The sequence below is a fragment of the Chinchilla lanigera genome, unplaced genomic scaffold (assembly GCF_000276665.1).
Source record: "Chinchilla lanigera isolate Chin_1 unplaced genomic scaffold, ChiLan1.0 scaffold00036, whole genome shotgun sequence".
Classification (NCBI taxonomy): domain Eukaryota; kingdom Metazoa; phylum Chordata; class Mammalia; order Rodentia; family Chinchillidae; genus Chinchilla; species Chinchilla lanigera.
In genome coordinates this window covers 18,869,640-18,882,079 of record NW_004955437.1, presented here as the reverse complement: position 1 = coordinate 18,882,079, position 12,440 = coordinate 18,869,640, and the positions used below count along the sequence as shown (strand labels likewise).

At 39.6% G+C, this 12,440-nt stretch overlaps 1 long non-coding RNA gene across 1 annotated transcript in view; it reads left to right on the top strand.

The window, feature by feature from the left end:
* Window positions 1–10,010, top strand: part of LOC102025619 — a 63,906-nt gene extending 53,896 nt beyond the window's left edge. Inside the window, exons 4-5 of the long non-coding RNA XR_261894.2 lie at window positions 8,403–8,459; window positions 9,970–10,010. This is a non-coding gene — a long non-coding RNA (uncharacterized LOC102025619). The remainder of the gene's footprint in view (window positions 1–8,402; window positions 8,460–9,969) is intronic.
* Window positions 10,011–12,440: the final 2,430 nt, after the last annotated feature.

The following is a 12,440-nucleotide window of genomic DNA, read 5'->3' as shown; positions in this document are numbered from 1 at the left end:
TGAAACATTTAGGCCTAGTCAGTCTAACCTTGGAGGTGTGACCAAAATTGGCCAACAGTATAAAATGAAAATCTGAAGGAAAGTTTGGGAAGAAGACCCAGGACAAAGGCACTTAATCTTCCTGTTATCTATCCACCCATCTGTGGGGCTGGGATTTAGCCCGGGGCCTCAGGGATACCCAACACATGCTCTGTCATTGAGCAACATCCCAACCTTAAAGGTGCTTATTTTTTATTTAACTTGGGGTGCCTCCTGCTTGCTACTTTTTGCTTATATTTGCTTCCTCGTTCTCCACGGCATTGCTCTGTTGCCCTGGGTTTCCCAAGTTGGTGTTGTGGTCCTAAGATCCACTGCTGGTTTCTTTCAGAAACTTCAGACATTGCACAATGTCTATACTGATGTTAACCAGATAGTCAGTGTGTTCTTTAGGAATTAAGAAGAGTTGTGTGTGGAGGTGTGTGCCTGTAATCCCAGCACTTGGGAGGCCGAGGCAGGAGGATTGTCACAAATTCAAGGCCAGCCTGGGCTACAAGGCGAGACCCTGTCTCAGTCCCCTCCCTTGTAAAATAATTAAGAATAATCCCTGAGCCAGAAAATGTGAAGAGAATTGCATTTAAAGACATTGAATTTTTGCTTTGATTTTCTTTTTATTCTTTTTAAAAATCTCTTAAGGAATGTATGGTGCTTGTTGCTTTAATGTAACAAGGACTGTTCTTATAATAGATCCTGTGTTGCTTTGGTACTTTTGATGAAATTGGGAAGACTTTATGAGCCATTCCCATCTGCTATTGTCATAAAATTATTATGGAAACACATCAAAACAATCTATTGTAGGATTTGTTCAGTAGGAATACTGAATATATCTAATATATTAGATATATCTAATATCTAAAACTTTTTAGTAACTATGTTAAAAAAGTAAAAACTTGGGGTGTAGCTCAGTGGTAAAGTGAATGTACAAGGCCCTGGGTTCAAGTCTCAGTACTGGTCCCTCCCTGTAAAAAGAAACAGATAAAATAAAATTGAATAATATATTTATTTAAATGATGTATCAGAATGTTATTTCAATAGATTTCAATTCATATTTATAGTTATTTCACTTTTTTAAAAAACTATCTTCAGAATCTTACCACACATCTCAATTTGGATGAGACACATTTAGAGTGCTCTACATATAGCATGTGAGTAGTGGCTGACATACTGGACAGTGTGGACCTATCATTTTATGATCTTCCTCCACCAGATCAATTACCAAGGAATGATAGCTTTTTACTTTCCCATGTCCATAACTGTTCAAAGGTTGAGTGATAGGAATGCAGGTAGTTCATTCTCTGAGACAACAGTTCATTGTTTTAAAAATGATAAAGTATAAGCCGGGAGTGGTGGTGCATGCCTGTAATCTCAGCATTTGGGAGGCTGAAGCAAAAGATTGCTGTGAATTTGAGGCCAGCTTAGGCTACATAGTGAGTTCAAAAGCCAGGCTGAACTGTACAGTGAGACTCTGTCTCAAAACAAAAAACAAAACAAAACAAGAATAATAAACTATAAAGGAAAGACCTCTGGTCCACGCTTGTTACAGACTCAAGAAAGAATTATAATTTGAACCTTGTTCTTATCTTGACAGTGACTATCACATAAATGAAATAGGTGAACTTTCCATCTGGAGATCTAACATATTAGGGGCGTTTAGCTTCCTTCAAATTTGGCAAACAACATCCTAAATTGGGACAGAAAGCTTTAAAAAGCTTTAAAGCTTAAGAAAATAGAAGCATATGTGGACATTTAAAAATGGGTGATTTATTATTCTTCAACATGACTGAAAGGTGCTTTTCTCCTAAAATATCAGGGAATGTTTTCATAGAGCACTTCTGCGACCCAAAAAATTTTATTGGCTGTAATATATAAAATTAATACATTAGATTAACCAGATTAAGTTTTCATGCCTTGTTAAATGTATATAGGGACTTCTTTTTGTGTACATTTCTTTTTGTATTTTGGTGACAGATTGTGAGTTAGGTTCCTAAAGGAGGGTAGAGTGGCCAGAGAATTCATTGTTCTAATTGCAGCACCTTCTATGTGAAAGAGCGTGCTGATAGTAATTGTTATAACAGCAGGTGGTAAACCCGTCTGTTCCAGGTAAGTTGGAACACACAGTCAGCCTGGTTAAAGGACACTGTTGTAGCTTTGTGACTTTCTCTTTTGGGAACCCTGTTATGTTGTGGGAAGTGATGTCATAAAGTTATCAGTGTTAATTTCCTGATCTGTCAGTGGGGTTCCCTGCACCTCAGAGCCTTGATCACTTTTTATTCTGGAAACACTGAACTTGAGAGGTTGAATAAAAAGGAAAAGGTGGAAAATTAAACAGATTTAATATCTCCCATCTCCTACAAGGTTTCCTTTCATTATGCAATATTGCTGTTTTGAAATTCTAGATTAAGAATTCATGAAATAAATATAAAAAAACTGGGCACTTTTTTTCGTAAGCATACTTTCTTGCATGACATGAATTACATGTTTGATTTTTTTTTTTTTCGGTACCAGGAATCAAACTCAGGACCTCATGCTTGCCAGGCAGATGCTGTGCCACTGTGCTAAATCCCTGGCCCTCGTGCTTGATTTCTGAGAGCTCTTAATTTAGGCCTTTTGTTATCTATCTATGAGAGAAGTGTCATAGTATTTATCTGGATAACATAACTACATGATCCTATAGCCTTTCTGTTTTCATACTGTGGGCATGTGACGTGATGCCATGTGCCTTGGTTACACATCATTTTGGAGGAGGTACTAATATTTTCAGATTCAAAAGCATATGTTCTAAAATTGACTTTTTGGGTATACATTTGTATGAATTTTAACATATGTATGTATTTGTGCAGCCTTTCCACAGTCAGGATGCCAGGTCAGTTGCATCACCCTTAAAATTTTCATGTTGCCTGTTTGTTTTGAAACCCTTTGAGCTAGTCTGTTTCTGCAGTTTTGCAGCATGTCATACAAATGGAATCAAGTAACTTGTAGCATTTGGAGACTATTTTCAGCACAACGCTTTTGAGATGTGTTCGTACCATTGCATGTACCATGGCTTTTCCTTTTTGTTGCTGTGTAAGATTCTGTGACATGGATATAACATAGTTTGTCTTCCATCACATTTAAGTTTTCATTCACTGTTTCTTCAAATGATTTTCCCTCTGTGGCATATTTTTCCTCTTCTTTCTGATGACATGTACTTATTGGTATTGTCACACAGGTTCTTCAGGCTCTGGTCTTCTTTGAGGCATTGCTATAAATCCCTCAGTCTCAGTTGTTCAGCGAACAATTTTGGACACTTATGTTTTCCTTTGATAGTCATGCAGCAGTTTTCTTTATAATTAAAAGTGTTGCTGTGAACATTCTTCTACAGGTGTCCTGGGTACAAGCGTCAGGCTTCTATTAGTGTTTTTTTCCTATGAGTAGAATTGCTATGAGTAGAATTGCTAGGACATAGGGTTTGCATATCTTTCTTTACTAGTGCTGCCCAATGTCATATCAATTTATTTTTTCTCTCTTTTTTTTTTTTTTTGTCTTTTTGAGGCAGAGTCTCACTATGCAGTTCAGGCTGGCCATGAGCTCACTTTGTAGCTCAGGCTGGTCTCGAACTCGCAACAACCCTCCTGCCTCAGCCTCCCAAGTGCTGGGATTACAGGTGTGTGCCATCAGGCTCAGGTCAATTTATTTTTTCAATAGCAGGTTAAGAGTTTAAGCTGCTCTATGTCCTTTCCCACACTTGATGTTGTCAGACTTTTTGTTTTCTGTGTATGTAATGGATATGAAATAGAATCTTACATTCTCTTAAATGATTTTCCTGATTCTGAATGAGTTTGAACATTTTCTTATACTGATTAGCTGTTCCTATTTCTCCTGCGAGTTGCTCACTTATATCCTTAATTTGCTTTTTATTTAAAATCAAGTTTTAAGGATAATTTAAAAATATTTTTGATGCAGTTAGGCTTTTTAAATATTTATTTGTATCATAACACCCTCTTGATGGTCTCTGGTAGTTTGTCTTTTCAGATCCTCTGGTTCAGAAATTATTCCTCATATTCTGCTTTTGAAAGTTTGTGCTGGGTGTGGTGATGCACTCCTGTAATCCCAGAACTCGGGAGGCTGAGTCAGGAGGATTACCATGAGCTTAAGGCCAGCCTAAGCTACATAAGCAAGTTCAAGGCCAGCCTGCATTAGGTAGAGATACCCTATCTCCAAAAAAGAAAAAAGTTTGCATACTGTTTTGATACATTCTATGGGCTGAATATGTTCTCTTCGTAAATTGCAGCAGCTGAAATGTTTAGTTTTTTAAAAAACCAAAGCATTGTACACTTCATCTGTAGAGCTCATGTCTGGATGAGAGCCAGTTTTAATTTGGGTGTTGTGTTAGTTACTTTTTTGTCACTGAGACATAATAACTGACACCCACAACTCTAAGGAGAAAAGATTGATTTGGGCTCACAGTTTGTAGAGGTTTTAGTCCATAGTCGATTGGCTCCAAGGCAGGGTGGCATGGCAGCAGGGCATGGCAAAGGAGAAAGAGCTCATGGTGTGGCAGGCAGGAAGCACAGTGATCATGGGAGGAGAAATGAGATAGACCCTTCTAGGCCATGCCTCAGTGACCCATCTCCTCCCAGCCTCACATTTAGCTATAAATGTATCAGTGCACTAATCCATTAATGAGTATCATGCTCTCATGATCCGATCACCCCAAACCTCACCTGTATAAATGGACGAGGCTTTGGGGGACATCTAGCTACAAACCGTAACAGGTGTACCATACAAAGTTGCCATTAGTTAAATATCGTACCAGTGACGTTTCTAGTTGCATAGTGCACAAATATTTAACTTTGGAATTGTGCTTATTGAATTACCCTTATGTTTTTGGCTTTTGCTAGTCCCCCGCACCCTTTTTGAGGCAGGGTCTTACTATGTAGCCCAAGCTGGCCTTGAACTCACTGTGATTCTCTTGCTTTAGCCTCCCGAGTGCTGGGGTTGCAGATGTGTGCCACTATGCCTGGCTTGTAGTCCTTTTTAAAAGCCAGTTGAGAGGGTGGTTTTCTTTGTGGCATTCTTTTTTCCCCCATGAGATATGCTCTAGCAAATAAGAGCATTAGTGATAACTAATGCATGTTAAATAAAGAAAATAATTTCTTGGTAAATGTAGTAAACGCACTTTAGTGATAGCTGTTCAGTGTTAACTGAATAGCAGCCTTGCTCATCTGCCTGATTGTGATATAGGGAGCCTTGTCTTTGACAGATTATTTTACCAGATACCCAATGTTTCCTGCCCAGATGGAGCAACTTGAGTCACGTGAGTCTGGCCTTGCTCTTAATGGAGGTCAGTTTATATATAGTTTGTGTAGTTGCCAAATGGGAACCAAAGATTTCATGAAGATAATTCCTTGTAGCTTTTTTTATGGGCCAGGCTTGTGCTGCTTGTGCTTTTGTGCAAAATAGTAAGGAAACCTGAGAGAAAGGGCAGGAAAACCTGCTTAGTTTAAGGGTTTACTCCAGTTCTAGTTTCATTTTTTAATTCCACATGTTTAGATAATTGCCTAGACTTTCCTCATTTATTAAGTGGAGGCAATTATCTCTTCCTGGAGTACCCCTGGGAGACGTTAGAATAGGTAGGAAGACTTGAAGCTGCGCATTTACTGCTCTTACAGGAGTAGCATTTGCTGCATAAAATGCTGCTCAATAAGCCAAAAGAAAACAGCAAATATTGCCAGACAGATAATACTGATTATGCTAGCTGGCAGTACTCGTGCCTGCAGAAATTTCCTAATGGTGGTTACCTTTTGATTGAGTCACTTGTGTGCATTACCTCTTGTTTTGTTTTGTTTTGTTTTGTTTTGGTTTTGGTTTTGGTTTTTCTCCGGTACTGGGAACCGAACTCACGACCTTGCGCTTGCCAGCCAGTTGTGTGCATTACCTCTATAGTACTATAATAGTGTTATTACAAGATTTTAAAGAATTAAAAGATGATGCAATTTGTATGGGCTTGGATTTGTAGAATGTTTTTATTTTTTAAATTAAAAACAAATTTTTTGGTATGGGAGTATATCATCTAGCTATAGCTCCAGCCCCTTTTAAATGTCTTTATTTTTATTCTAAGACAACATTTCATTAAGTTGCTCAGACAGGACTTGAACTTGTGGGCCTCTTTAAATGCTAGGCTTATAGGCATGTGCCACCACGTTTGGAGTGGAATGTTTTTATTCCTGAAAGTACTTTTAAACTTTCCTTTAAAGTACATTGAGGTAGTTAAAGCAGGCGTTTTTATAATTCTTTGTATGACAATATTAGTAGAAGTAATTATTTCTAAATATATATTATTTGTAATAAATTCTCATGCACAGGATCTCAAAGGTGAAATGACACACTGAGGATATGTCACTATTCAGTGACAGGTCCGGATTTGAATCCAGAGGCGCTTGGTGTCCATCTCATCACGATGGTTCTTGAACGGACAGAGCAGTCTACAGTAAATACACAATGCGCCTTATACCTAAGTGCTAGGAAAATATAGGCATCAATAGTGATGGGCCGCTCTCTCAGTGCTGTACTGACACATGTGTAGCTCGCTTTCTGGTAGTAGAAATAAGTGTGAACAGCAACAAGACATGGAAATTTGAGAGTACGTTTGGAGACAGACAGGGAGGAAATATAAGATGTTATGAGTCTTAGTTGTTTTGGACCTTGCTCCCTGCCTGGATCATGGTACCATTCATATACAGAATTGGACGCCTATTAAACCCTCTAATTTGCAGGTAAATTGTATTTCTTATAACCAAGTTGTAGGTGCTTTGAGACTATAAGCCTGGAATTTATGGCAGTGGCAATTTCAAATATACCACGTGTAGCAGTATAAGAAGGAGCCCCAAAGGGAATAGGGTCAAGTATCTGTTCTGAGGTTGAAATGAATAGTGGGCAGCTTTTGAAGAACACTATTTCCCAGTCCAAAGAAACTGTATTTATGTCACAATGTGTAAATCTGGTGGTTTGTGGATGTAAGGAATAGTGAATTGAGAAACTCAAATTTTAAGCAGGAAAGTTCAATTTTGAGTTGACCTTTCTTCTTTCTTCTCTTCTCTCCTCTCTTCTCTCTTCTTTCTTCCTTCCCTCCTTCCCTCCCTTCCTTCCTTCCCTCTTTCCTTCTTTCCTTATTCCTTCAGTCCTTCCTTCTCTCCCTCCCTCCCTAGTTAGCCCAAACCAGAAAGAACATAGATTTTTCTTTTCTTGAACTGGATACCAGTTGGTCTTGGATCCCTTACATTTATATTGATTACATATTTCTCTATTAAGGTAAATTTTCTCTCAATTTAAAACGATCCATGAGAGGGCTGGGGGTGTAGGTCAGTGGTGGAGCACTTACCTTGCATGTGCAAGGCCCTGCATTTAATCCCCAGTACTGCAAAACTAAACAATCAAAAGATTCACAGTCATGATTATCCTCCCTGAGGTAAGATATATCCAAAATAAAAATGTACGGTGTGAGGCAGCAGTCATATGACAGCGTTCATTGCCTTTATTAACTACTAGGTACCAGAAACTTTTTGTATTTATAAATTGTTATGTAGTGTGCTAGGTTTGATAAAAATGCTTGCCCACTTTCAGTAAGTTTAATTCAATATCTCAAGGAATTGTCTTGGTGGGGGGCAGTGCTGGGGATCAAACTCAGAGTCTTGTGAATGCTGGGTAAGTGCTCTGCCACTGATTTGCATCCCTTGCCCTGAACTACTTTGTGAAGCTATTGGTATTCATTTTAGCAGTAAAGTCTCAGAAGGATTATGGTACTAATAGTTACAATGTATTGTGTGCTTATTAGATGTCTTATATCATAGAAAACTCTCTTAACTTGCATCATTTTACATAATTCTTGAAACCACACTGTGAGGTAAGTCCTGTTTCCCACCCTATTTTCCAGATGAGGAAACTAAGAGTAGTTAAGTAACCTTTTTGGTACCGGGAATTGAACTTAGGACCTTGTGCTTGCCAGGCAGGCGCTTGTGCCACAGAGCTATATCCCCGGCCCTGTATAATTAATCGTATTCTATTATGTGCCGTGTTGTTTTTTTTTGTTTTGTTTTTGTTTTTGGTACTGGGAATTGAACTCAAGACCTCAGGCTTGCCAGGCAGGCGCTTATGCCACTGAGCTATATCCCGGCTCACTGAGCAACATCCTTAGCCGGTGAAGCCAAGTCTTAAAAGAGGTTTCCACAGCCATATGGTAGTCTCCATTCATTTGTTTTTAAACAGTAATGTTTGTACTATGTGGTGATATCAACTTGTGTTTGGATTGTGAGTATTTAAGAACTGCATTTTCAGCAGATGAAGTTCTAGCCACTATCAGTTATTTATACATAAAAATTTTCTTTCAGGTCACTAGCCCATTTGGGGAGCCTCTTAGGAGAAAGTGCGTCATACACTGAATGACTGTGAGTTTCATGGCTCTTGGAGGCTGTGATAAAATTACCATTGCTTCTGTATCTACTCGGTATACCTCTGAGCAGTTTGTAATAGCACTTTGCTCTGTTCAAAGAGCAGCTCAATCTGAGAAATTCCCTGACCTTTCCTTGGTACAGCTAGCATATTAGATAACTTCTATTTTCTTCGTGTCTGCCTTTTCTCCCTTCCCTACTCTGGTCTTCATTTTTGTATGTGTCCTGAGAAATCAGAGTTTTGATCTCAGCCCATGACCAGCCCATGACCCCAGACTTTGCTTTTACTTATAAAGAACCATATGAAAGTGGATAAGTATATGAGAAAGGGAATTAACATTTTAGAAAGCAGTAAATGGCATCCTGTCAAGTAAATGGTTTTCGTCAATCAGGACCATACCAGGAAAACAGAATCCATTTCAAGCATTTAAAACAGAAAGAATCTGCTGCAGGATAATTATTATAACATGGGTAGTAAAAGAGCTAATGGCTAAGTAGGAGAAGGTGTGGTAACTTGGAGATTAGCAACAGGAAGTTACCACCATCTCCTCTTCCAGCTGAAGAAACACAGGAAGGTACAATTATTGCATACAGGGTGCAAATGTTGTTTGGAGAAAAATAATCAAAACATAATTTGACCGGGTAAAGACAAATACAGTGTGCTCCATTCCCCTCTCCCCTGTCCCCTCCACCCTAGAATACAGAAAGCTCTGTGCAAAAATTGCTGCTTTTGAATATAAGGTTTTTGCTTTCTCTCTGAGGTGCCAGCCTGTGCATGAGTGCTAAAGAATAAAAGCAGCTTTTTTTAAAAAGTCAAAAAAAATAGAATAACATCCTGTAATTTTTACACATTTTTAATCTCTGAAAGAAGGAAAAGAATTTATGCCTAGCTTGCAAAAGTGGTATGAAGAGGTCATCTGAAAGAAGTATTTGTAATACCTACGAGGTGTAAGGCCACGTTCGCGCTCAGTGAAGGACCATGACCCTTCCCCACGAGCCTCTTCTGAGAAGCAGCCCCCTGTGCTGTGTCGGGTCCACAGTACGGCTGTGTACCAGGACACACAGAGATGGCGTGTGAAGTCTGGCACCCAGGGAAAGTGAAATGTAACTAAAGGAGTGTATTCCTCTCTTCTGAAACCGTGACTAGGCAACTTCCAGTTACTGGAAATAATTATTTTACTTCCCTTTGCCTGCGGACGGATGGATCGGGCTCACTGATGAGTGCTGGTCAAGAAACAGGCCAGTAATTTTGCTGAATGTGGCTGTTCTTTGGCTTTTTCTGCAGCAGATAACACAGAACAACAAGGCTAATTAAATTCTGTTTTTTCAAAGCTCCTTGTTTCCTTGGCATGGAGAAATTTGGTGCATTTTTTAAAACTTCCCTCTTTGTATATAATAGTACTTATTCCAAATATAATAGTACTTATATTTTGTATTGAAAAGAGGCTTTTGGCGGGGGGTTGTTTTATTTTTTTGTTGTTTGAAACAGTCTCGGTTTGTAATGCAGGTTGGCCTTGAACTTACTGTGTAACCCAGGCTGGCCTCCAACTCGCAGTGATCTTCCTGCCCCAGCCTCCCAAGTGCTGGGATAACAGTCGCTCACCACCACGCCTGGCTCTTGAAAACAGTTTTAAGATAGACTTAAGAAGTACTACGAGAGAGGACAATGATGGTGCACTTGGAAAAAGAAGTTAAAAAAACTCATCATTGAATGGAATGCGCTTCAAAGTTAAAAGGCTCAAATTCTGTTTGTAGCTCTGCGTTGTGTCATTAAGGTTATGTTAGTGTCTGTTCTTCAAATCTCCATGTAGAATGATAGTCCTTCTACTCGTCTTGGAAAGTTACATGAGGTTTAAACAAAATTTGCTTTCAGGAGGGAAAGCAGTCTTTTGCAGATGGGAGGAGGGACGGAGGGGAGAGGGAGTGGATGGAAGGCCCCCCTCCTGTGAGGGGAGTACTAACTCCGTACAAGGAAGGTGATCGTTATTATGTGTTGCAGGCATGTACTAAGAAAAATAAAGATTGAAAAAAATTGCTCTCAAATTTTAAAAAACCCTCTCAGAACAAAAATAAGGTGCTAATGTTTCTTATGGGCTTAATGTTTATGTCCCTCTCCAAGGTCACACATGGAAACCTTAACCTCAGTGTGGCCATTTGGAGGGAGGGCCTCTGAGAAGGTGAGAAGGGTTACGTGAGGTCACAAGGGCAGCGTCCTCACCTGACACGGAGGAAGCCACACTAGAGCTCTTTGTGCTGCTACTCCAGGACCAGGCTGCACAGCTGCTGTCTGCCAGCAGGAAAAACACCCTGACCGGAAGTGAACCCTACTGGACCTCCACTTGAGACTTCTGTTCTCCACGCCTGTGAGAAAATTAATTTCTGTTGTGCAAGCCACTCACTTTGTGATACTACATTACAGAAGCTGGAGCATACTAAGATATTCTTGATACTCCATTGAGCTTATATCCTTTTTTAGTGTGTCTGTGGGGTGGCTCTCTGTGTTGTCCAGGGTGGTGTTGAACCCCTGGACTCACCCAGTTCTCCTGCCTCAGCCTCCCAGGTAGGTGGGACTGCAAGCATGTGCTACTGTACCTGGCTTGATACTTTTAACTTTAGATCCTAGCGCTTTGAATCTTAGTTCAAGAAATGGCTTCCTGAAAAAAAGTCGTAATGCCTAAATGTCACCATATAAGAGAAAAGAATATTAGTGAGCACCTGTTTTAGATTCATTTTTATTTTATTTATTTATTTAGTGGTCCTGGAGATAAAACTCAGGGTCTCACACTTGCTAAATGTGTGCTATACCGCAGGCCTACACTCCCTGCCCAGATGCAGTTTTTAAAAATGTTTTTATACTTTAGACCTCACAAAACCCCTGGATAATAGATATTTTATCCCTGTTTTGTAAACATCAACTAAGACTTTTCTAAGGTTTTACCGTTAGTAAGTAGTGGTCTGAGATTCTCACATAATTCTTCAGAAGCTTTTAAATTATGCCCTGACTCCTTCTGTTCTTCTGCTAGTTGTATAAGGCTCAGTAGAATGCCAGGCAGGGTACGAAGGTTAGTGCCATCTGCATGTGTTGGACTTAGGAAAAAATTTTAGACTGCTGCTCCAACTCTCTCATTTAATGGATGAGAAAGCCAAGGACCAGAGAGTTAATGAATTGACTTTAGATTACAGATCTAATTAGTAAAGTGTGAAGATCAATACCTACTAATGTTTTGTAGTCCATTTTTAAGCCCGTTTAAACGCAAGCCATTAATAATGAGAGGCATCAGAAGATGTTGAGCAAGAGATTTGAGTTGTAGGAGTGAAGACAGTTTCCCTTCCATCCTCTGAAGGTTGGCTGAAATGAACTGACAATAGAGAGATTAGCAGGAGAAAAAGCATACGATTTGTTCATGTGCAGGGGGTTGTTGCAAGAAGCTAATCACCCAGTAACCCAATGAGATTAGAAAGTTATACAGAATTTTCATAGGGGAGGAGATGGGTGAGTGGAGGGATCATAAATAATTTTCAAGAGACTTGAATGGACTGAAAGAACAGACTATAGTTAGTAAACAGTTCTCTATGGAAGCTGAGAGGACCAAAGAACAGACAATTGCCGTGACCCAGTGGGTCTGGGTGTGGTGGCGTTCTGGTAGAGGGACTCTCAGGGAGGGGGTGAAGACAGTTGTGCGCCTTTCTTCATTATTCCAATCTTCGGTGATATATGGCAATTTCAGAGCCAAGCCTCTTCCAGCACCTACTCATCTCCCAGTGCTTTTAATTTAAAAGAATCAGCACACCAGGCATTCGTACCTTGGGGTGGATGGTCCCTGGGCTCCAGGTTGAATGTGGAACCAATATTAAAGCCGCAGAACAAGGCTTAAGTTAGAATCTTTCTACCTTTGTGTCTCCCAAGGAATACAAGTAAGAATTGATAAGAAAGGTACACAGGATTGATACATGATTCACAGACCCGTGTTCATCTTG